Here is a 25,230-nt window from a genome sequence, read left to right on the forward strand (position 1 = left end):
CGGCGGAGAGTGGTGGGGGTGGCGGAGAGTGGTGGGGCGACGGGGCAACGGAGAGTGGTGGGGGCGGCAGCGCGCGTATGAAGAGGGAGAGAAACAGAGAGAGAGGGGCGGGGTGGGGCGCGGCCGCCGTTAGATAAGTTAAATCTTTGCCGTCGGCCCCCCTTTGTCGTTCGCTTTTTTGCTCTTTGCCGTCCTCTAGCGGACGGCAAAGAGGGGAGGCGTTAAGTTTTTTTAAGCAGCTCGTCAGTGGGGCACCCTCCCTCTTTGCCGTCTGCTAGCCAGCTTTGCCGTCCTCTAGCAGACGGCAAAGAACTGGCTGATGGCAAATATGATCTTTGCCATCAGCCAGTTCTTTGCCGTCTGTTTTTTGGAAACAGACAGCAAAGACCTCCTTTGCCGTCCGCTAGCAGACGGCAAAGAAAGGGCTGATAGCAAATCCTCTGATTCCAGTAGTGGTTTCACTAGGTAGTAATGATAGTGAAACTTCAAAATTTGTTAATGACATTCTCGACCTAGAAGCGGATCTTGCCTTAGAATTGATCCGTAACATAGCTGCGGTTAAACCCATGAACGATTCGGATATTGATGCTTTGGGAGTCAGGGTACTCGATTCGTTGTGTGCGGATCTTGCCCATCCACTCACTGAGATTGAGGAGGATGATGGCTTGTTACCCCTGGAGACGAGTGCTCCGGTAGAGGAGCTGGAGGTTAGAGCTGCGGAGCTCGGTTGTGAGGACCGGGTGGAGGAGGAGAACAAGCCTAAGCGAAAGTGGAGGCGTACGATTTATCCAACATCTGCGGTGCGTCGTAGTGCTAGGGTACGTACAGCCAAAAAATTCCATGATGAACTATGAGAGGCATCTTCTGGAATAGCAGAGGTCTGTTGGACTTGGCTAAACATAGGTTTCTTGCGGATGCTTCCATTGAGCATAAGTTGGATTTTATTGGCCTCTCCGAGACAGGAAGGGACAATTTCTCTCCTTAGTTCCTAAATACTTTGTCCGGCGGTGTCGATTTTGATTGGCATTGCCTTCCGCCAAGGGGTAGATCAGGGGGGATCCTTCTTGGGGTCAAGTGTGAGATGCTGGAAGTCCGAACTGTAGTGATGGGTGACTTTGCTGTAAAATTTCGGGTAAGATCCAAAGTCGATGGCTTTAATTGGGCACTGGTTGCGGTGTATGGGGCCGCACAGCCAGAATTAAAACCAGACTTTTTGACGGATCTTGTCAGGATTTGCGGATCTGAACAACTCCCAATTTTGGTTGGAGGAGATTTCAACATTATTAGGAGGAGAGATGAAAAGAACAATTTCGACGCCAGGTGGTCGTTTATGTTTAACACCATCATAGAAAGCTTGGATCTCAGAGAGATAGAGCTTTCAGGTCGAAAATTCACGTGGGCTAATACTTTGCAAAACCCAACGTATGAGAAGCTAGATAGAGTCCTAGCAAGCGTTGAGTGGGAACAGAAATTCCCCTTGGTTACAGTCCAAGCATTATCTCGCGGTATTTCAGACCACACACCTCTGCTAGTGGATTCTGGGGAGGCAACGCATGTGGGTAACAAAAATACTTTCTCTTTTGAACTTGCGTGGTTTGAAAGAGAAGGGTTCCTGGATCTGATAGCCAGAGAATGGGCGAAAGATGCAGGAGGAAGATCTCCTATTGAGAGATGGCAGAATAAGATTAGGAACTTGAGAAGTTTCTTGCGTGGTTGGGCTAAACATCTTAGTGGGATTTATAAGATTGAAAAGGAGACTCCTTACTCTTATTCAGTCCTTAGATGTGAAAGCCGAGTCCACAATTCTGCAGTCCGCAGAGCTTCATGCTAAAGTGGATGCGGATATGAGATTGAAAGAGCTGTTGAGAGAAGAGGAGTTGAAATGGGCATTGCGAGCTAAGGTTTGTAAAGTAGTCCAAGGGGACGCCAATACTGAATTCTTCCATATGATCGCCAATGGCAAGCACAGAAAGAAAAGAATCTTTCAGCTTGAGCAAGACGAGCGTATGATCATAGGACAAGAGAACCTAAAGCTTTACATTACCAATTATTACAAGCAGCTTTTTGGGCCTCCAGAGGATAACTTTGTGTCCCTGGATGAGTCGAGAATTGAGGATGTTCCTCAGTTGGTTGCCGATGAGAATGAGGTATTGACTGCGCTGTTCTCGGAGAAAGAGGTGTTTGACGCGATTGCACAGATGAAAAAAATAAAGCTCCGGGGCCGGATGGATTTCCTGCTGAGTTTTATAAGAGATGTTGGCATATTATTAAAGGGGATCTGTTACCGATGTTCAATGATCTGTTCTCCGGTCAGCTTCAGCTGTTTCATTTGAATTTTGGAACAATTACATTACTCCCGAAGAAAATAGAGGCTGTGAGAATTGAGCAGTTCCGGCCTATCTGTCTTCTTAATGTCAGTTTCAAATTTTTTACCAAGGTTGGGACTAATAGACTCACACAGATTGCGTATTCTGTGGTGCAGCCGACCCAAACTGCTTTCATGCCAGACAGAAACATCCTAGAAGGGGTTGTATTCTTGCATGAGACCCTCCATGAACTCCACACGAAAAAACTAGATGGGGTCGTTTTCAAAGTGGATTTCGAAAAGGCGTACGATAAAGTTAAGTGGCCGTTTCTACAACAGGCTTTGCGCATGAAAGGTTTCGACCCAGCTTGGAGAAAGCAGGTTGAATCTTTTACGCAAAAAGGGAGTGTTGGAATCAAAGTGAATGATGACATAGGTCACTATTTCCAGACACATAAAGGCCTGAGACAAGGAGATCCGATGTCACCTATTCTGTTCAACATCGTAGCTAACATGTTGACCATTCTAATAGGTAGGGCAAAGGATGCTGGCCAAGTAGGTAGCCTTGTACCTCATCTAGTTGATGGAGGGGTGTCTATCCTACAGTACGCTGATGACACTATACTTTTCATGGAGCATGACTTGGCAAAAGCGCGAAACATGAAGCTGGTGTTATGCTTATTCGAACAATTGACGGGCTTAAAGATTAACTTTCACAAGAGTGAATTGTTCTGCTTTGGAAGAGCCAAAGAAGAACAAGAGGCTTATAAGCAATTGTTCGGGTGTGAAATTGGGAGTTTACCTTTTAAGTATTTAGGTATACCAGTTCACCATCGTAAGCTAACAAATAGAGAGTGGAAGTGTGTTGAGGATCGATTCGAGAAGAAACTAAGCTGTTGGAAGGGCAAGCTGATGTCCTATGGGGGCCGGCTAATTCTTATTAATTCGGTCCTCACGAGCATGCCTATGTTTCTTTTGTCGTTTTTTGAGATACCAGTTGGAGTTAGGAAACGACTGGATTTCTATCGATCCCGTTTCTTTTGGCAGAGTGATGATTCCAAAAGGAAATATTGACTCACTAAATGGGATATTATTTGCCGACCAAAAGACTAAGGGGGTCTTGGGATCGAAAATCTTGAGGTGAAAAACAGATGTCTTCTCAGCAAGTGGCTGTACAAGTTATTTGTAGAGTCGGACGCCTCGTGGGCGCAGATTCTGCGCAACAAGTACCTTCACTCCAAAACTTTGTCACAGGTGACAGTGAGGCCGGCGGACTCACCTTTTTGGAAAGGGCTGATGAGAGTTAAATCGGTCTTTTTCAACAAAACAAAGTTTATTATCGGAGACGGTAGCAATACCAGATTCTGGGAGGATACATGGCTAGGGGAAACTCCTCTCGCGCTACAGTATCCGTCTCTTTATAACATCGTGCAACGGAGAGACACTCTGGTTGCAACCATTCTCAGGACCGCTCCCCTTAATATCCAATTTAGGAGAACACTTGCCGGAGCGCGTTGGGAAGCCTGGCTACATCTGGTTAGAAGACTGATGGATGTGCAGCTTGCTCAACGGCCGGATTCGTTGAGCTGGAAATTAACCAGGAATGGAGAGTTCACGGTTAAATCGATGTACTTAGATGCCATCAATTCTAGCTCTATTCCCTTCTCCAAGCATGTTTGGAATGTCAAGGTCCCTCTGAGAGTTAAAGTGTTTATGTGGTTTGTTCATAAAAAAGTTATTTTAACCAAGGATAATTTGACAAAGCGCAATTAGACCGGCTCTAAGAGATGTAGTTTTTGTGATCAAAACGAGACTATCAAACACCTCTTCCTCGATTGTCCTATGGCGAAGGTTCTTTGGCGGACTGTTCACATTGCTTTTAATATTACTCCACCGAATAATATCAACACGTTATTTGGGACATGGCTGGATGGGATAGAGGCCCAAATGGCTAAACACATTCGTGTAGGAGTATGTGCCTTACTCTGGGCAGTCTGGAACTGTAGGAATGATTTGGTTTTTAACAGAACAACAAATACTCATTTTTTGCAGGTCATCTTCCGAGTTACTACGTTGATCCGTATGTGGTCGTTACTCACTCAGACGGAGGCCAGGGAGCATTTGGTTACTGGATCTGCCTGATGGGAGATGGTAGCTCAGGCTATTTTCAGCCGGTTTGGATGGCGGTCATGTAATAGGATAGGCAATTAGTTTTCCTATCTTTATTTTGCATGCCGGCTGTGGCTTTTACTCTGCTGCTCTTTGTGAGCCGTTTGGGGACTATTGTGTAACGGAGTTACAGATCTTTGTTGGACCTACTTTATTTTAATAAATGTGGTCGTATGCATCTTTCTGATGCAGAGGCCGGGGCTGCGCCCCTTTTTCAAAAAAAATTTTGCCCTATAGTTCAGATTTTCTCAAATCCTTTTCTAAAGAAAGAAATTCGAAATAAACAGAAATAACCAGAAAGCGGGAGGCTTACGTTTTCAGCATCAACTAATTAATTAACCAAGCTAACACTAGCTAGTGGTCGACTAATTCTATAGAATTCATCGGTGGTGCGTGGTTAGAGCATCTCCAGCTGTGCCCCCAACCGGCCCTTCCCAGGCGTTTTTGCCGCGCTGGCGTCGAAAAAACGGCCCAGACGCCTCCCCAGAAGCCCGTTTTTCGCCGGCTCGGGCCGAATTTGGTGCCGGCGGACCCAGGCAGAACCCGGCGCCCTGGGGGGCGCATGGGGTGCCGGCACAAGCGAAAAGGCACGCGTGGGTCCGCTCTGTCGGCGAGATGAGCGCCCCTTCCCGCCGTTTCTCCCCGCTTTTCCCCCAGTTCCCTCCCATTTTCTCCTATCCTCCCGCCATTCTCTCTCCCGCTCGCCTCCCAGCCGGCCGCCATGCCATCGAAGAAGTACATCGTCCCCCGCGCCGCGACGACCGCGACCACCTCCGTTGCCCAGCCAAAGCCGAGGAAGCCAAGGGCGCCGCTGTCAAAGCTGCAGGGCATGTCAAACGCTGATTGGAGGATAGAAGTACAGCGAAGGGAGGCCGTCACCGTCGACCGGCGGAACAGGGCCCTCGCCAAGAAGGCCCGCGACAACGCGGCGCGCGCGGCCGCCGCCGCCGCCGCTTCCGCGGACCAAGCCGAGGCCGAGGCGGCGCGCTTGGGGATGATGAATCCCCCGGCAACCTCGCACAGTACGCGCCATGGGGCCATCGAGGTGTCGGGTCACCGATGCCGCAGCCATGGGGATCGCCGGGCTACGCCGACGGGGACATGCACGGTGGGTTCAACCCAAATGTCACATTCCCCCATGGACACCCGGCCCAGCGCACGCCCTCGCCTGCCTTCACCGGCGTGCAGTACCCTCCATACAACTACTCCCCGCCCGCGTACGCGTCCTCCCCGACGCCTCCTCTCCTCCTTTGCGCACTGCCCTTCTCGCACCTCGGCGACGTCGATGAGACCGAAGCCGACATGGACGACATCATCGCGGAGGGATCGGCCGCGGCCGCCGCGTCTCCCGGGTTCACCGCGGATGAGGCGGTGGATCTCAGTGGCGGCATGGACGGCGAGCTCGGCTACGTCTACGGCGACGAGGAGTAGGAGGAGCAGGAGGAAGAGGACGAGGAGGAGGACGAGCCGGCAAGGAGGCGCAAGAAGAAGAAACGGACGGCCAGGTCAGCCGACCCGCGCATCAAGTGGGCGTCCAAGGAGGAGGAATGCCTCGCCGAGGCATGGAAAGTCGTCTGTCTTGACCCAACCACCGGCGCGAACCAGAGCATCGACACGTACTGAGCGCGCATCAAGGCCGAGTTCGACGAGCGCAAGCTCGTCGACCCCTACTTCAAAGGCGTCTACATGCAGCGCGGGGCGAAGGCGAAGGCGAACCATTAGGGGCACATCCAGGGGGCATGCAAAAAATAGCATGATGTCGTCGAGGAGGTGGCCGCTCGCCCGGAGAGCGGCGCCAGCATTGAGGATCAGGTATGCCACTCCGGCCTCCCATTTATCTTTGTCGTGTGCGCGCCCGCCAACTGTTTGTTTGTCCCCATGCAGTTGCTGCGCATGTTCGGCCTGTATAGGCAGAGCAACAACGACGCTGAGTTCAAGTACCTCCACGTCTACAAGCGCATTGACAAGTGCGACAAGTGGACAGAAGTCTGGTGCAACCTCGAGAAGGCCAAGGAGACATACAAACCGGATGCGCCGGCTCCGGACGCGTCAGAAGGGCGTCCCGACGACAACAAGGGCGCCAAGAAGGGGAAGCAGGCCGACGCGGCCACCGCTCGCGTCCAGGAATCCATCCAGCACTGCCTCGCTGACGCATAGGCCCGGGCCGTCCTTCGTGTGGAGAAGACCGAGGCGCGGTGGTCGGCGTTGATGTTGACAAGCGCCGTCAAGCTCGACCTACTCCGGACCAATGTCGCCGCGAAGAAGAGAAACACCGACCTGGCTTTCCTGCTAGGCGGGGCGTACATGCTCCAGAGCACCGACGAGGCGGTCAAGGCGTGGTACAGGGCGCATGTCGGCCCCATCCTGGACCAGCTTCCCTCGACGACGATGCCCACGACGATGCTGCGCACGCCCACGCCGTCTCCGACGCTGCCCACGCCCACGCACACGCCGCCGCCGCCGCCAAGTCCGATCGACGATGCCGCCGAGACTGCCCGCAGCGCCGAGGACCCGTCAAGCCCGCGCACACCAACATTGCCGACGCCGGAGGCCGACCTCGTCGTCTGATGCACGCTTCCGTTCTGTTTTTTTGTACGCCGAACTTTTCATCGATCGCCGATCGACGCTTAATCGCTGGATTGTGGCGTTTGTTTTTGGGCGCGGGAAGAACTACGTTTGAATTTGCCAAGGCTTGGGCCGGGCGCCTGGGGGCGTGGCTGGGTGCTAGACCGCCCCCAGGGGCCGAAATAGCGCCGGCTCGCCCCCAGGATGCAGTTTTTTGGCGCCCTGGGGGGCCGAACGGCTGGAGATGCTCTTAGCTAGTCTCAACGTAAAGCTGCCCTTTGAGATGAAATTAACAAGCTACGGCCGTGCGAGCCATGCAGCAGTCGCCATCATAGCTGGTGCACTGCAGTGTGGATGAATGATATCTTCAGAAGAAAGGCACCGTTATATATGTGGTGCCCGGTTTCTTTTCTTCTTAAGACCTTGTATAATGGGAGGTGTTTAGGGGAGGTGCTTAAAGAAATAAACCAGGCTTTTTTTAAGCCCCGATGCTTATTTGTACAGGATAGACGCTTAACTAAGCGTCTCTCCTATAGAAATAGACACCGGTGTTTTAGAAAAATCCGGTTTATTTTTTTTAAGCATCTCTCTAAACACCTTCCATTGTACAAGGCCTAACAGTACCCTGCCTATTTCGTAACCAAACCAGAAGCGGTAGCTGCTAGGTACTCCAACAATGGGTAATTAATCAAGTCGCCATTTGTTTTTGGCTTGTCAGAGTGGATGCAATCATGCAACCAGCTGCCACCCACAAGGACTACGTCGACCGGTCGACGTCCACATCGATCTCGTCAGGCAATGTCCTGGGAAACCTCGCATGCATCTTCTGTGAGAAAAATCAACCAGGCGATGAGCAATCTGAAATCACAACATTTCTCTCCAGCCTCCATTGCCTTGAGGAGCACAGCTCAACGAGGTACAGCGTCCGCCGGATGAAGGGCGACCAGCAAGCACGTACACAAGGCCAGGACTCGCACTGCGGCATCAAATTGGGCAGAGTACTGTGTAAGTGTCAGATTGGGCATGCCACAACATACTGGAGCATGTCAAGTATCAGACTAAGCAGACCAAATGTTTCAAATTGAGTATGACACGCAAGTTTCATATTCCCTCTGTTCGGAATTACTTGTCGCAGAAATGGATGTATCTAGACGTATTTTAGTTGTAGATACATCCATTTTCGAGACAAGTAATTTCAAATAGAGGGAGTACTTATTTATGAGCAAATGTTGAACTGGGATTGTAAATTGATTTGTCGGTATATTTACTTGAATGTGATGACTAAATGAGTGTTCCGGTAAAGTACTTGTGCACCTGCAGAATTGAACACTCACATGAATCCTCCAGATTGTGCATATTTACTTGAATGTTCCACTTAAGTGGCAACCTTTGCATGTGCATAATTCTAAAATGTACTGAATGGCAGCTGTTGAAGAGAACTACTGCCTAGTACTGAGCTGACCTTGAAAGAAAATGGCAAAATAGATCTATTTGTGAGCATGTTATTGCAAGATCAACTTAACTAAATTGAACTATGGCTCATAACTGAATACTTGAGCTGAAATCAACAATACAAAGTGGCAAATTATTCCAGTTGCTTGTTTCTTCAGACTCTCATTGAAATTAGGCATGAGATTTCACTAAAATGCCCAATCCCAAGATCGATACATATTTGAAAGTTAAGGTTCCCTTGTGTATCATAATTTTCATGTGATTTGTCCACAAGCAAGTGATCCTCATCAAAAATAATTTACTAAAGCGACGTTGGGTAGGAAGTGCACGATGTTGTTTTTGTGATCATAACGAAAGAATGCAACATCTATTTATAGATTGCCCTCTCGCGAAATTACTTTGGCGAACGATTCATATAGCCTTTAACATCATTCATCCAGTTAGCATTGAAGCGTTATTTGGGACGTGGCTAGCTGGAGTTGATCATATTACTGCGTCTCGTATTCGGATTGAAATATGTGCGCTTATTTGGGCTATATGAAACTATAGGAATGATATGATATTTAACAAACAACATACTTTAACTTTTTACAGGTCATCTTCAGAGCTACGACATGGATCCGTGCGTGGTCCTACTCACTCCTATGGACTCTAGGGAGCCTTTGGTTACTGGGTGCAACCAGTAGAAAATGGTAGCTCGGACTATATTCAGCCGGTTTGGATAGCGGTCTCATAATAGGATAGTCGTCTAGTGTTCCAGTCCTACTATCCTGCCGGTTGTGGCAATGAGTTTTTCCTTTTATTTTTGCTTCGTTTGCGAGCTGTAATGGAGCTTCATACGAGCCTAATCAAAAAGCCACAACCAGCTGGCAAATAAAATAGGAGCACTACATGCCTATCCTATTACATGACCGCCATCCAAACCGGTTGAAAATAACCCGAGCTACCATCTCCTATCGGGTAGACGCAGTAGCCAAACGCCCCCTGGCCTCCGTCGAAGTGAGTAGCGACCACATACGGATCAATGCTGTGACCCTAAAGATAACCTGCAAAAAGTGAATGTTCGATGTTTTGTTAAAAGTCAAATCATTTCTGCAGTTTCAGACTGCCCAAAATAAGGCACAAACTCCAACATGAATGTGCCTCGCTATATCTGAGTCAACCCATCAAGCCATGTTCCAAATAACATATTGATGGAGGTAGGTGGAGTAATATTAAAAGAAATATGAATCGAACGACAAAGAATCTTAGCCAGCGGACAGTCTAGAAACAGGTGTCTGATAGTTTCGTTATGATCACAAAAACTACACATAGCAGAGCCCATCCAATTGCGTTTTGCCAGATTATCCTTTGTCAGAATGACTTGTTTATGCACGAACCACATAAACACTTTGATTCGCAAAGGTACCTTTACTTTCCAAACGTGCTTCGAGGAGGGAATGACACTAGAGTTTATGACATCCAGATACATGGATTTGACCGAAAACACATCGTCCTTAGTCAGTTTTCAATACAACTGATCTGGCTGCTGAGACAACTGGACATCCATCAACTTTCTTACAAGATGAAGCCAGGCCTCCCAACGATCGCCAACTAGCGTCCTCCAAAAACTAATATTGAGGGGCGTGGACTGTAAAACGTTTGCAAGATAAGCTTCTCGACGTTGAACAACGTTGTACAGAGTAGGATATTGAAGAGCAAGGGGCGTCTCCCCAAGCCACGTATCCTCCCAGAACCTCGTATTAGCTCCATTGCCGACTAAGAACCTTGCCCTGTTGAAAAAGAGGGGCTTGACTCTCATCAACCCTTTCCAAAATGGTGAGTCAGTCGGTCTCACAGTCACCTGTGCCAATGTTTTAGACTGAAGATACTTATTTCGCAGAATCTGAGTCCAAGTAGCCTCAGTCTCGGACGAAAGTTTAAATAGCCACTTGCTGAGGAGACATCTGTTCTTGACATCTAGATTTTCAATGCCTAGATCCCCTTGGTCCTTCGTCCTACAGATGATGTACCATTTTGCAAGCCTATACTTTCGTGATCATCATCATAATACAATTTGATGTCCTTCGTCCATAATTTAAAAAAATGTTACTCTTGCGAAGAAGTCATCACCATTATTTATCTTTCTTTGCGTAGGAACTGACTCGGTGATATTTTGCTGTTATTTTCCGAGCAACCAAGAGCATTTGAAGTTCCACATGGGCCACATGCCAACTTGCCTTTGTTGCCGGTGAAGACATGGAGGATGATACTCCAACCAGTACACTGACGGGTCGGAGGATGATGTTGAACTCGCAGCATCTTCCACGAAGAAAGCAAAATTGGCCAAGCAGGAGTACAAGAAGGCATGCAATGCAGGTGCTGCATTTGCTCTACCACGGTTCCGAGTCTGAAGGAAGTGACTAAGCTCATTCGGGAATGCAGAGTAATGGAAGGAACTGCCCGCCCTTTCACTCAGCCACCAGGCTTGCTCTGCCTCAGAACCCTCAGTACAAAGAGTTGTTTTGAAACAAAGGAAGGGAGGCTTGATTGGCTCACATGATGACACCGGCATGCGTGTGCATCTTTGTTCTGCAATTTGTTCTGCAAATGATTGTCACGTTAATCGAACTGGACAACTCGGCATGTGGCACCCTGAAATAACGATGCACCTACTGGCCACATGCTCCTTCAGTTCTTCACTGAACTTTGGAACCCGACACTTAACAAGTTCAATATGCCTCTAAATCTGAAGCATGTATCCTCAGCGGTTTCCCTACAAGACTAGTGGCAGATTCAACGCCCCTTAGTGCACGGGCCATATGGTTGAGCTACATAAAGTTTTGAAAAGAAAGGAAAAAATTATGGCTCCAAATATCTGACGAGTGGTGAACCTTTCAGTAGTAGATTATCTCAGATTCTTATGGATTGTAAATAAAAAGGGAAAATACAATGAACAACTTACTACACGTGCGGTACCAATTGTATAAGCTGATGGTATATATCTTGGTTTCTTTATTTCCAGAGAGATTGACTGAAATTCACGGCTTCAACTACATGGACTACTGATTCTGAACGATTCAGGGGACATCTCATGCACTGATGAATAAATCGATTTTGATTTCCTTTTAGTTTTAGTCTGTTAAAGATAAGCTAGGCCAGACAGAGATCTAATGGGCTGCAAGCGCTCAGAGATGATCGGTTCATGGATGCAGTCCAGTGGCTTTGCTATGGTGGGCTTGTGATGCATCGGGTGCTCGCATTGCATAATGAGAATCACAGCCTTACGATGCAAGTTCGTCCCTAAACCGCTTTCTCGCATTGAACTATAGAAGAATATGCATGGGCAATTGGGCATGGCAACGGAATTTAGAAGCTTTAGAGTGAGGACTAAGGTAGACGGTGAAGCGTATGTGACTGCCAACAAAATCAATATAGAAGATACCAATTTCTATGCCTGACTACATGCACAGTACACACGTGCGTGCATGGCTGCATGCGTCCAAATTCTGGGCCAGCCACATAAAGCTCCTAGAAAAAGTTGATGAAACGTATAAGGACGCGTCTAGCGGGCGGCTGGCTGCCCGCTAGCGCTCCTCGGCGGCCGGCTTTGTTGTCAGATATAGTACGCGTAATCATTCCTGTGACCGAAAAGATACTGCTAATTAATCACCTTATATGCGGTCTGTTCTCCATATGATGGATGTCTGCATGCTGCCACATTAATATTCCTCATGCTCGTCATTTGTGCTTTAATTTTTGATTTTCAAAATTATAAAAGACATATATTCTAAACCGTGTGTTGAAATTCAGATCCGCTTTCACCGTTGAAACCCTCGCGGCGTGCTCTTCAAAAGTAGATCCCGCATGGAGACGTTTTGACGAAGTAGTCTTTCTGCCAATTAAACATCAATATGTGTGCAACTAGACTAGATTGCCGCGCCAATTGAGCATATGTTTGTGCCAAATAGTCCTGCCAACTAAATATCAATGTGTGTGCAACTAGACTAAATTACAAGCCAACTGAGTATATGTGTGTGCAACTAGACTTTCTGCCAACTAAACATCAATGTGTGTGCAACTAGACTACATTACAAGCCAACTAAACATCAATGTGTATGCAACTAGACTACATTACAAGCCAACTAAACATCAATGTGTGTGCAACTAGACTACATTACAAGCCAACTAAACATCAATGTGTGTGCAACTAGACTACATTACAAGCCAACTAAACATCAATGTGTGTGTAACTAGACTACATTACAAGAGAAGGTTGCACATCGACTTTCGTCGAGGCAATAGACTAGTTGCACATCAAAGTTCTCGTGGTTGCTAGGTTGCAACCTCATACGAAGATGCAGCTTAAAACATTAGTTTTGGAAAAAAATGGCACGATGTAGTACTAAAGTTGCACAATACAGTACTAAAGTTGCACAATATATCATCAAAATTGGCATTAATTTTTTTTTGTTGAAACATATCCATATGGGATCTAGTTTCAAAGATCACGTCATGACGAACCCAACGGTGAAAACGAATCTGAATTCCGACACGTGGTTTGAAATATATGACTTTTTAAAAATTGAAGAACCGAAATAAATACCCGTGAATCTGCTTTGTTGTCCATCAAATATAATAAATCTGAATGCAATTAATGATTAATCACATGCATTAACCGCCAAAATCCTACGCATGCATGTCTGTGGCAGAGCCGACCGCTCGTTTTCTCTATTTGGTGTGCGTGCACTTTGTAGGTTTTAGGAACATATAATTGTAGCTTATACCAGATTCTTGTCACCTAATAGAGAGAGTTTCGCGCATTACTTGACGTAAGGGTTAAGAGCATTTCCAAGCTATATATATATATATATATCCCAACACCAGAGCTTCAATTGAGTGAAGACGCACACACATGTCCCTGTAGTAGCAGGCGAACAACAAATTGATCACTGAAATCCAGATAAAATAAACTTATGTGATAGCATAAAAGAGCAGACGAAGGAGCAAACCGAGCAAGTGATATTGCTACCCGAGCCTATGGAGCCTGCTCCAGTGGCTTCCCTACTCTAGGCCTAAGAGACGTCAGGAACAGTTGTCTTACTCCATTGGACAATCGGCCTTCATTTCTTGGTTGGCGAACTATTCAGAATCATTTATCCCCGGCTTCCGCTCATCCCCAGTTTCCTTCTTTCAGTTGACACAGTCCCGATCAACCAATTGTTAACAGAGTCTCGATCAACCGACGTGACTCGCCAATTACTTTTAGAGCCGTGTTCGGCAGCCCTCCGCTCCACGGCTCTGCTCTTGGAGCGGCCAGAGCGGAGCGGCGTGCAGTGCATTTTTCCGAAGTTGGAAAATTGACGCTCCGTCCGCTCCCGTATTATACGGAGATGGAGAGCTGCCGAACAAGGCCTAGGTGAGGTACGCACGTATGGTTCACGCTCATGTTCTTCCAAGCCGATCAATAAACGTCTACAACACGCACGTACACAAGTACGTAGTACTAAGTAGGCAGGCAGGTGGATGCTTTGTGGAGGCTAGCTACGAAGCAAACTACACAATGCAGGCTAGCGTGATCGATTAGCAGAAATCAGCGAAACACAAAAACTCGACGAGACGTGATATGTGATTTTTTTCTTTATTTATTATTCAACAAACGTCGAACAAGAACATACATCAAGCCACCACTCACACCTACAAAACTTGATAATATGGAGTGCTCTCACTTTCCATATCTAAAACCGATTCATCCACATAACGTATCTCGGAACTCACAGCCGATGCAGCAGACCTAAAGCGTACACCACATGCACACGTTTTAGACGCCGCCATCGTCATCGAACCGCTAACCCATCTTCAGGAGAGAGATCCGCATCATCCTTGCCAGTCCGTCCATCCGTTGACGCCACCACGGCGCCCAACGGCGCCACCGCCCCCGCGCTTGTCCATCCAGACGCGAAGATTCTGGAAGATCTGTCATGCGTAGCACCTGCCGACCAAGCATGACACAGCGTAGCACTTGTCGGTCATGCATGACTTGACATCTCCATCGAAAGCTCCGTGCAAGCGAAGTCGCTCCACCTCCTACCTCTATCTTCCAGCTCTGCTCCACAAACGATGCTCCCAATAGAGAAAATGGCACCGCAGTACCGTCATCGTCCGATCTGGAAGACCAGATCCTAGGGTTTCCCCCGGAGCAGCACAAGTGGGTCGACAGTAGTTACATGATGATGCCTTCATCAAGGCAACAAAGCAGAACACCGTCATCGCCTGCCATCGGCTCAGTTTTCATCGGCAAGTATGTCTTCCCGACTCGTAGCCGGAACTAGATGGCGGACCTAGAGATCTGACCATCCAACCTCAGGCCGACCACCTGATGGCCACCACTGCCAGCGGCACCGGCCAGATCATATATGACCGGAGACGCCGCCGACCAGTCAACCATGGCCACATCCCCTCCCGGTCTGCCATCCCACGAAGCCGTCGGAGCAGCGCCGAACTGCCGGGAAAGACGAAGACCGAAGGGCAATCTCGCGTCGTCGGTCCCTCCAGACCGCGGTGCTGCAGCCTAGATCCCCGTTGTCCCATCACCGGCGGCGCCCGGGCTTAGCCGACACACGTCTCTGGGGATGACGAGATGGAGGAGATGGGGAGGGGGCGCTGGGGTTGCCCCCCTGATCGCCCTGGAAGGTGCGACACGAGGGAGCCTGGGAGCGATCCTGTTGCGTGCGAGGGGGAGCCGCTCATACGCCTGACGTGATATGTGATAGCCACAGGAGCGTGTTATTCTTGTTCTTTCTTTTTATTCAATCTGACCTTGCTATGTTTTACAAGGGGATACAAAAGTATATACACTAATCATGGTTAATTCGAACATGGATTTTCGATCTGGTAAAAGAACGTCTCATGTAACCCCCTCGTGTCGCTCCCGCGAGCGACTGAGGGGTGGAACCCTAGCCGCCGGGGCTAGTCCGCCGCCTCCAGCACCCTCCCTCGCCGCCGTCGGTGTGCGCCACCGATCCGGTCGGCGTAGGCGGCGGTGTGAATTTCCCTTCTCCTCGTTCGATGTCGTGCGACGCGGGACGAGTGCGGGACGACGGCTTCGGCGACGGCGTCATGCGGATCCAAGGCACGGCGGCGCGTGGTGGCACGGGTGGAGATTGGCTGGGCGTGGCGTGCCGGTTGGCTGGACGTGGCTAGAAGATGAAGGTGGGGCTGGGTGTGGCCGGTGGCGGTGGCGGCGGCGGCGTTCAGCCCGGATCCGGTCTTGGCGGTGGCGACGGCAACGACTGACCCGGATCCGACCATGGTGGTGGCGGCGTCCCCTCCGTCGGGGATGACGGGCCAGGTGGTGGGTCCTTGTGGCGGCACCGATGGCGGGGGATCTTGGGATCCCATGTCTGGGCTCTTCGCAGGACACGCGTGGCGGCCGGAGCTTCCTCCGGCGTCGACGGTGCTTGATGTGGGATCGCGGCGGCGGTTGCCGTTGTATGGGCCACGACAGTGGCTGGCGCGACGGTGGGTCCTCCTTGTGGCGCCTAGAATCGGGGCGGCGGCTCCTCTTCATCGACGGCGGCGGACTCCGGGGTCGTGTGGGCGACTCGGAGTCCGGATCTCGAGATGGTGACGGCCTTCTGAGGCTGGTGAAGGTATGGGACGTCCCTTCCATCAAGAGACCTGGTTCGATGCAGCTCGACAGGTGACACATGTGCCTCTTTCGGAGTTGTCGGATGGTGCCTGTCATCGGCAGGTGAAGCCACCGGTGGATGTGCTATAGGTGGATGCTATGCACGACGTCTTATATGGAGACGTCAAGTCATGCCTGTTATCGGCAGGTGATGCACGGTGGCTCCGGCGAAAGTGTCAAGTTTAGCCTGTTGTTGTTAGATCGAAGGTGGTGCGACAGGAGCGGAAGGCAGGCGGTATGGGACGTCTTTGTCTTCCATTGTCTCCTCCAGAGGTATCCAGCTATCTAGGCGTCGGTAGCCGGATATGGGCGGATGGTATAGTCAGCTTCAACGACGAGCTTTTGCACTCCGGTGGAAACACAAGATGTCTGATCGGGCTATGTCGTCGCGCGCCTGCGTCGTGTCCTTGTTGAAGGTAGTGGATTGAAGTTTTGATTTGGGGATGAGAATCCAAAGTTCAACCTTGTGGTTGACTAGCCATCATCGGCGCACGTGCGACAACTTCTTCTTGAAGGCGTAGCCTAGGGGTTGTATTTTTTTCATTTATGCTGTGTCTTCTATCATAGAGTTAGTGGCTATCCGGGGAAGTTATTGTCGCGAGGTATACGGCGTCGGGGTTTGTTTTTCGCTTTTTTTCTGGGTCGACGATGTCCAGCTGCTGGATTTTGCACTATTAATAATATATGGTTGTATACATCGTCTTGATGCAGAGGCCGGGGGATATCCTCCATTTCAGAAGAAAAAACAATAATGATTAACTCAAACACTTCTTACCTCAGTTTGCAGTAATCCAGATATACATAGGTGTGTTTGTCAATCGGGTATTTATGCACAACTGGATTTGCGCAGTGGTAACTCGTGCGAATGATTGAAGATGTGTTCGAGTCAAAATCCCATGAATTATTCAGCAGAAATGCTCTCTTTATTCTGATCAGTATGTGATTTTTGAGTTTGTTTAGTCAGCTCTATATGTTTGGAATTTTATTCTGCAAGACCTTGTGTATTCTCTTGCTAAATACATGTTTCTACGAACTTTGATGCGATAACAGAAAGAAAAGAAGATTTTGCATGCGCGACCTTATGTACACACATACGCATATATGCAATCATATGAATACTCATATGGGCCATATGTTCGAGCCACAAATTCATTTGAAAATAGTTAAAATAGTGTGGGTCCAAAGACACTAAAAAGGTGACCAAACACACAATGGTAGTGCATAGCAGATTATTGTGGCTCCAAAGAGATTGAATAAAACTAGCTTGTGAGGATTTCCTGGACAAGGATGGCGAGGTACAAGCTCTAGTGGTAGGTAACTAGGTATACATATACATATTGTACAGAACTCTGCCATTATATTTGCATTGAATCAAACTATCAAACAGTACATAGATGTTCAATATAAATGATGTGGAGATACCTATCTTGCTCCAGAAGAGCTCGATAAGATGAAATGAGCACATGCACTCTCGTAGTGAATGCTGATTTTTCTAGTTGAGAAGAGAGATGAGCTCTCCTTGGAGAGTTGGCTTGGATGCACTCTTGCTGTTATTGTGGGCTTGCGAGGCATTGCAATTTGAGAGCTCTAGGCTCTCTTTTGTGCCAACATGAATTTCAGAGAAACTGACAGTAGATGACTACAAGAACACACGTTGCCGGTCGATGGAAGATAACCTCGCTAAAGAGAAACATGCAGTCAGTACGCAAATGTACTAAGCCACGACTTGGGTCTGGTGGCATATTGCATTCTTACTGTATACCAACTATAATTTTCTATTATTTTTTTCACTTGTTAATCTTCCTAGCTTGTGTTAAACCATTTTGTACATAGCATAGTAAAAGTATACAAATTGCAATGGGGTTTTATACCTCATTGTTCCGCCTATTGATTGGTGCTTTATATATAAAGCAGGGCGAAAGCCTTTTTCGTATAAACAACTTTGCATACAGTAACTTTATGTGAAAATGCAAAAATATATTTTTGTATGGTCTGTCCGACCTAAAGCTTTTGTAACGGATAATATTAAGTGAAATTATTACAGGCTAATATATGTGCTTGGTTCTGATTCCGACACATATATAGGACTCATAGGACACAGCGCATGATATGCTATGAGTGAGATCCGGCCACATCTGAGTATTAAAGCTTTTTTTCAGTTGTACTCACTCAAATAATTATATTTAGGGCAATCTAACTTCCTCAACCTATTTCTTTCAGCGCTCATCTCATGTCTCCCTTTTCAAACACCATCACACATGTTCATACACTCATGTCTTAGCCATTGTTGTAATTGTACACATTTGTCTCCATAGTTATTTTGAAACATTAAACTGGTATTAATTTGAATGAATCCAGCAAGCACTACACCTTTCAGTGGGTAACTTAGTTGCATTTTGGAGCTCTTGCATTTTTGACCAATCTTTATAGCATGATGTTATTTTGTTTTTGTTTTCACCAAATATCTTGTAAAATCTTCACGACCAAGGATGTCCATATTAGGTTCCCTTTATATTTGATTTGTATTCATGATCGATATTTTCCGTATTCATATTTGTATTCAACATTGCCGGTGCCCTGCTCCAACTCCAAGAAAATGTTTTTAGGATATCTGGATATGAAACAATCAACATACTTCCTCTGTAAGCAAATATAAGACATTTTAGAGACTTGAGGGACTACATTTGTACCCACTCCGTTTTTACCCATAGTCCGTAGCAAGGTACGTATTGGCCCATCCCTGTCTACATCAAGACCGATATCTAGTCCAAAGGCACCACCCTATGGGCCCATCCACACGTGAAAACGTGGGGCGGCCACCGCCTCAACACCATGCAGGGAGAACATGGACCAACGCTAACAACCTCTAAGGAGAGTCGCCGATTAGTCATGCGTGAGTGTGCTGCTACTAGCCTAGGTAGCATTGTCAACTAGGATACCACTTCCACAAACTACCATCTCATCTAGAGATATGGCGACATTAGACCCCTGGAGGGATACCCTGACGTCGTCTGTGGCAGTTGTGAGAGATGTGGGGAGGAAACTATGGTCAGGAATGATGTCGTGATTAGGGGAAGTATTGATGTTTCTAATGCCACTACTTAGTCTATCACTAGTTCAGTTGCGTGATCTTAGTATTTTAAATGGCTACCTCAGTATTTCATACTATAGGAGAAGCAGCCCAAGGGAGTTCTTTCCTTTTTTCGGCCAAGTAAATTTGTTGTTTCATGTGTTCTTGCCACTCAAATGACATTTCATACGTGCAATTATAGAATGATCCACGGAGTCTGAAAGCAGTAATTAGGGGTTTGTGTGTGACCTTTTGGATCGATCTTGGTGATCTATGAATGTTATTCTGAATATGTTTTAATACCAATGAATTTAATAGGATCTAGCCAATTCTCCTTCGAGCTGAAAAGAGCCACAATTTTCTATTTAGTGTTAAGTTCATTCTCTTATTTTTCTTCTTGGCTCTAGTTTCTTGTAATGCACATCACCATTGGCATGGAAGCCATGTGAAAGAGCACAAAGCAAATCATACACCTTCTCAAGTCGGTCCTAGTACAGTTTTGCAATTGTATTGTATAACCCTATTTGGCATTTGTCGTTTCTATTGAATTACCTAGAGATCTAATGTCATGGTGGAGGGCTCCGCGTCCGACATAGCCAACCTGAAGTTCCTCCTCCTATGCTTCCAACAGATGTCAGGGCTCACAATCAACTTCGATAAGAGTGAAGTGATGGTTCTTGGCTACCCCCCGGAGGAGGCCTAGGCCATGGTCGACCGACTGAACTGTCGGCTGGGTACTTTCCCCACGACTTATTTGGGGATACCCATTAGTGACTCACAACTCACCATGGCTGACCTTCGCCCGTCAGTGATCCGAATGCAGCACCGTGTAGAGCCCTGGAAGGGGAGGTGGCTCTCGAAGGCGGCCCAGGCGATCCTCATCAACTCCTCGCTTGCCAGCCTACTCTGGTTTCTCATGAGCTTCCATAGCCTTCATGAGACGCTCCATCAGGAGATTGCCAAATACCAGTCCATGGTTTTTTGGGCAGGCGAAGGTGAAAAGCAGAAATACCATATGGTGAGCTGGCCTGACATTTCCAAACCCAAGGACCGGGGTGGACTCGGGATCTTGTCTTCTCAGCGCATGAACATTGCTCTCCTGACCCGATGGCTCTGGCAAATCGCCTATGGGGAGGAAGGACTCTGGCTTCCATCATGCGCAATAAGTACCTTCGGGGCTAACCTCTAGCTTTCTGTCAGCGTTATGGTGGTTCCCAGTTCTGGCAGGCTGTGATTCAGCTCCTACCCGTTCTCCGCATCGGCATGTCCATCTTCGTTGGCTCCAGGTCCTCGACCTTGTTCTGGTTCGATCCGTTGGGTAGGGGACTCCCCCTGGCCGCTCGATTCCAGGATCTATTCCCCATAACGGTTGACCCTCGGATTTCTATCGAGACGGCCCTTATTGACTTAGGGCGTCTCGCTTTCCGGCGCCCCTTTGGCCCCACTAGTGCAAAACCGGGCTATCACTAGTAGAAAAACACCTAATAGTCCCGATTCGTGAGGGCCTTTAGTCCCGATTCATGAACCGGGACTAATGGGCCGTTACTAATACCTCCACCCATTAGTCCCGGTTCAAACAGGAACCGGGACTAATGTGCCTCCACGTGGCTCTGTGCGCCGAGCCCAGTCAGGGGGCCTTTGGTCCCGGTTGGTGGCACCAACCGGGACCAAAAAGCATCCACGCGTCAGCATTCCATTGGTTGGGGTTTTTATTATTTTTTTTGAAAGGAGGGGGGGGGATTGGGGGTTTTGGGGGGTTAATTTACGTGTTTCATATATTGTGTTAGCTAGCTAATTAATAGAGAGAAGTGTCCTCTCTTATGTCCGTGCTTGGTCGAATCTACGTACTATATACATAAGTGATCGAGAGAACCATTCAGTACAGAAGTTCATGCATACCGAGAGAAGTGATCGATCGACCTCTCTCCTTCTCCGAGAGATTGGTCGAACAACAAGTATCTGACGCTACTGGCTACATACATGCATGTACAATATGTATAAGATCTCTTATAATTACAATCCCCTAGCAATTGAAATCAATTTCCACATGGTATTCTCCGGCTTTATTGATGATGTGGTCAAGAAAGAATCCCGCCAATTCCTCTTGAATTGCTTTCATGCGATCTGGTTCTAGGAGTTCATTCCGCATCTGCCACGTCTAATTTGAAGAAGGGGGTTAATTAATACATATATATGAATGAAACTCAACAGAAATGATGGTGTAATAAAATGAAATTGTGAATATTATTGCTTACGCACTTCATATTGTCTTTGAGAGTAGCCCCGCTTGTTTTTCAAAGTCGCGTTGTGGATGAACTCGCACACGTAGTATCCACAGAAATCATTCCCTTCTTCCTGCCACAAGCACTTTACGAGAAATAGAGGTCAATCAAACTGATAATGAAGCATTATAAATGGCATTGATGAAAGTATAGCTATAGAATCAACGGGAGATGCGCGCAACTAGCTAGCCATTAGTACTTACTTTCGGGTATGTATATCACAGCTCCTTCGGCAGTCCCGGAGCTTCTGCGGTGAACTGTTTCCAAACCCTGCAAGACAAAGAAAATAATTATTATTACTTGAGATATCAGGAAATGAACAAAAAGTTGCCGATATGGTGCGATAATGATCGATTGAACTTACTTGCTGAGCATTTCAGTCATGTCCGCATAGGATTTGGGATCTTTCCGTCTCGAGTCTAAGATGGTTACTAGTCCACGCTCAAGCTTAATCTCCAGAAGAATATAGTGGTACCTGCGCACGAATGCATAACTCATCAATTACATTACTATAACCTCGCTCGAGTAATAAGGGAAACCGAATATGCACACGACAGTAACACTCACTTGCCGTTGTAAGGAAAGAGTATGGTATCTTTGTTTTGATTTTTTATCAATGATTGTAGCACGTTGTCCTCGGCCTCTTTGATGTCCTTTTTAACCAGAAATTCATCTATGATATTTGTGTTAATGAACCCAATATCATAAATTTCTTGTTTTTTGCACTCGACGATCTTCAATCTGCATAATATATTGAGGATAATTAATTATAAATACATGAAATGAAAGAGCCGAGCTATATATAGAGACTTAATGACAGAAATAGTACTTACAGACAGTAGAAAAAGACCATTAGTTTATCGAGGGCCTTTTGATTGAAGAACGCGAAGAACTCATCAAATGGAATAGTCAACAGATCATTTGCAACGAGATGGTGCTCCTCTTTAATATGCAGATACAAAGCATTCTTACCCTCAGAATCTCTGCAGGTTTCCATGTACCAATTATGGAATCTTCGCATCATTGTTGTCAGAGATTTTTCATCTTTGACGAGAGGCTTCCCGTACTCGTATCTGTGTTTGTCCACCTCCAAGAAATCAGGAAGTGCATCGTCAGGCAGGTAATCATCAAGATTGCCATAACCGGCCACCGTCCCCAGAGCATTAGACACATTGAGCGGGGGGCACGATTGCTGTGCTTGTTCGCCGAGCTGGGCAATTTTTTCCCCTTTGCTCGTTCTTTTGACCTTTTAGCACTGACAGTAGTTCCCAACCGCTGGGCTTGGAGATATGTTTGTTCAGTAATGCGCTCATAGTTGGTTCTCGGCGGAGACTTTGGTGGTTTCCTCAGGGCATCGATAGTGCGCTTTGCTTTCACCGGATCTACCTTCTCCTCCGGAGGTGGATGTCTCTTTGCTTTCACCCCTTCAAAGAACTCCTTCACGTGGGTCCACACAATCATATCGTTTTCCTCCTCCGACCTCTCATACGGTAACTTCTCTAGAGGCTTGAGAGATGATGGACCGTATTTTTATTGCCTCCCGCCTCTGTTTGTGCTGCTAGACGCCGGAGCAGACGGAGCGGCTGCGGCGTCTGTCTTCTTTCGTGCTTGCTTATGAGGCGGAGGAGAAGGAGTACGACGCGTCGGAGCAGCCGGGGCGGCGGCGGGTCTCTTCCGCCCTTGCTGGCGAGGCGGAGAAGGAGGATGCTGCTGGCTGCTCGGGAGCGCCGGCGCAGGCGGAGAAGGAGGCGGAGTGCCGCCATGCGCCGGAGAAGGAGGCGGAGTGCCGCCACGCGTGCCCTGATCATCACTCGCCGGAGGAGGAAGCGGTGGAGGAGGCGGAGTGCCCTGACTCGCCGAAGCAGGAGGAAGAGGCGGAGGCGTCCAGTTCACAAGGTTGATGAGCTCCTTCTTCCATAGGCATGGAGTCTTCAGAGCAGAACCCAGCCTAGTCTCCCCTTCACCGGTAGGGTGGTCAAGCACGAGGTCCTCAAATCCCTCCGTTATTTCATCCACCATCACCTTAGCATATCCTTTTGGAATCGGCTGGCAGTGATAAGTTGTGCCAGGTCCACTAGGATAAACTTGGCCAACAGCCGCCTTGACCTTCAAATTCATCTATCGCGCCATCATGTAGCAATTTTGAGACTCCATGATACCATCCACGGGATAGCTGGCAGGAGCCGTCAAGACATGCTCCGGCTGAAGCAGCTTGGTGGAAGCCACGCTGCTTCTCCGCTGAGATGGCGGGGTAGCTTCGGGGGAAGCTTCGGCAGGTCGTTTGCTGCGATCTGCTGCTTCTCGTTCATCTTCTCGATCCTCTAGCCCCATTACCCTTTCGTGCAGCGCCTGCAGTTGGTCCTGCTCCAGTTTCTTCCTCCTCTCATGGGTTTTGTAACCCCCTGCGTCCGGAAAACCAACCTTCCACGGAATGGAGCCTGGCGTGCCTCGTGTCCGTCCAGGGTGCTCAGGATTCCCAAGGGCCATTGTGATCTCGTCCTTCTCCCTGTTTGGAAGGAACGTCCCTCGCTGCGCTGCATCAATATAGTGTCGAAGGTTCTTGACTGGTATTTCCAGTTGCTCGTCGGTCCACTGGCAAAACCCTGTTACAGGGTCCAAGGTTCCGCCAGACCCGAAGAACCAAGTCCGACAACGGTCTGGCCATCTCATTGTCTCTGGTTCGATCCCTTTTTCAAGCAGATCATTCTCAGCCTTGGACCACTTAGGCCGGGCTTGCAGGTAGCCACCTGACCCCGTGCGATGGTGAAGCGTCTTCTTCGCAGCATTTTTCTTGTTTGTCTCCGACATCTTCTTACTCTTTTCCGATGTCTTGTGGGCCACAAATGCGGGCCAGTGATCTTTGATCTTCTCATATTTCCCGATGAATTCTGGTGTCTTTTTATTTTTGGCAAACTGGTTCAGCTCTTTCCTCCACCTCCTCATTAGGGTTGCCATCTTCTTAAGAGCACAAGACTTGATTAATTCCTCTTTAACTGGCTTCTCCGGATCCTCCTCTGGCGGTAGGGTGAAATTTGCCTTTAGCTCAGTCCAAAGATATTCTTTCTGCATATCATTGACATAAGACACCTCAGGGTCTTCCTCCTAGGCTTATACCATTGCTGGATGCTGATTGGGATCTTCTCCCTAACAAGAACCCCGCACTGAGAAGAAAATGCCTTCCTTGTCCGGATGGGTTCAATCGGTTCGCAGTCGGGCGCGATTTCTATGATCTCAAACTTTTCATCCAAGCTCAACTTTTTCTTCGGGCCTCGTCTCCTTACCGAAGTTGTGCTTGATCCGGAGGGCTAGAAATTATAAGGAAGAAAGACGAGAGTAATTAATATGTGTACATATACCAAAACAATGGAAGCATCAATTAACTAGTCAGCACGGGCTTAACTAATATATATATACCTGGCCGGGCTCGGTTCGGTCACCGGAGCAGTCAGCAGGGTCTCCTTCTTGTTCCTCCATTGTGTCACCGGAGCCATCATGAACATAGTCCTGTTCTTGTACCGACATTAATGGGCCGAAGCCATCATGAACATAGCCCTCTTCTTCACCCTGTTCTTCCAGCTGACCAACGGTGTCGAGGAGAAATGACGTAACTTCATCCCTTCCATTTACGATTATGTCCCTCAATATCGCTTCTGTTTCTTCGTCTCGGCAGTGCTCCATAGTTTCTGCAAATATTTACAACATGTTTATATATGGTACA

The sequence above is a fragment of the Triticum dicoccoides genome, chromosome 5B (genome assembly GCF_002162155.2).
Source record: "Triticum dicoccoides isolate Atlit2015 ecotype Zavitan chromosome 5B, WEW_v2.0, whole genome shotgun sequence".
Classification (NCBI taxonomy): domain Eukaryota; kingdom Viridiplantae; phylum Streptophyta; class Magnoliopsida; order Poales; family Poaceae; genus Triticum; species Triticum dicoccoides.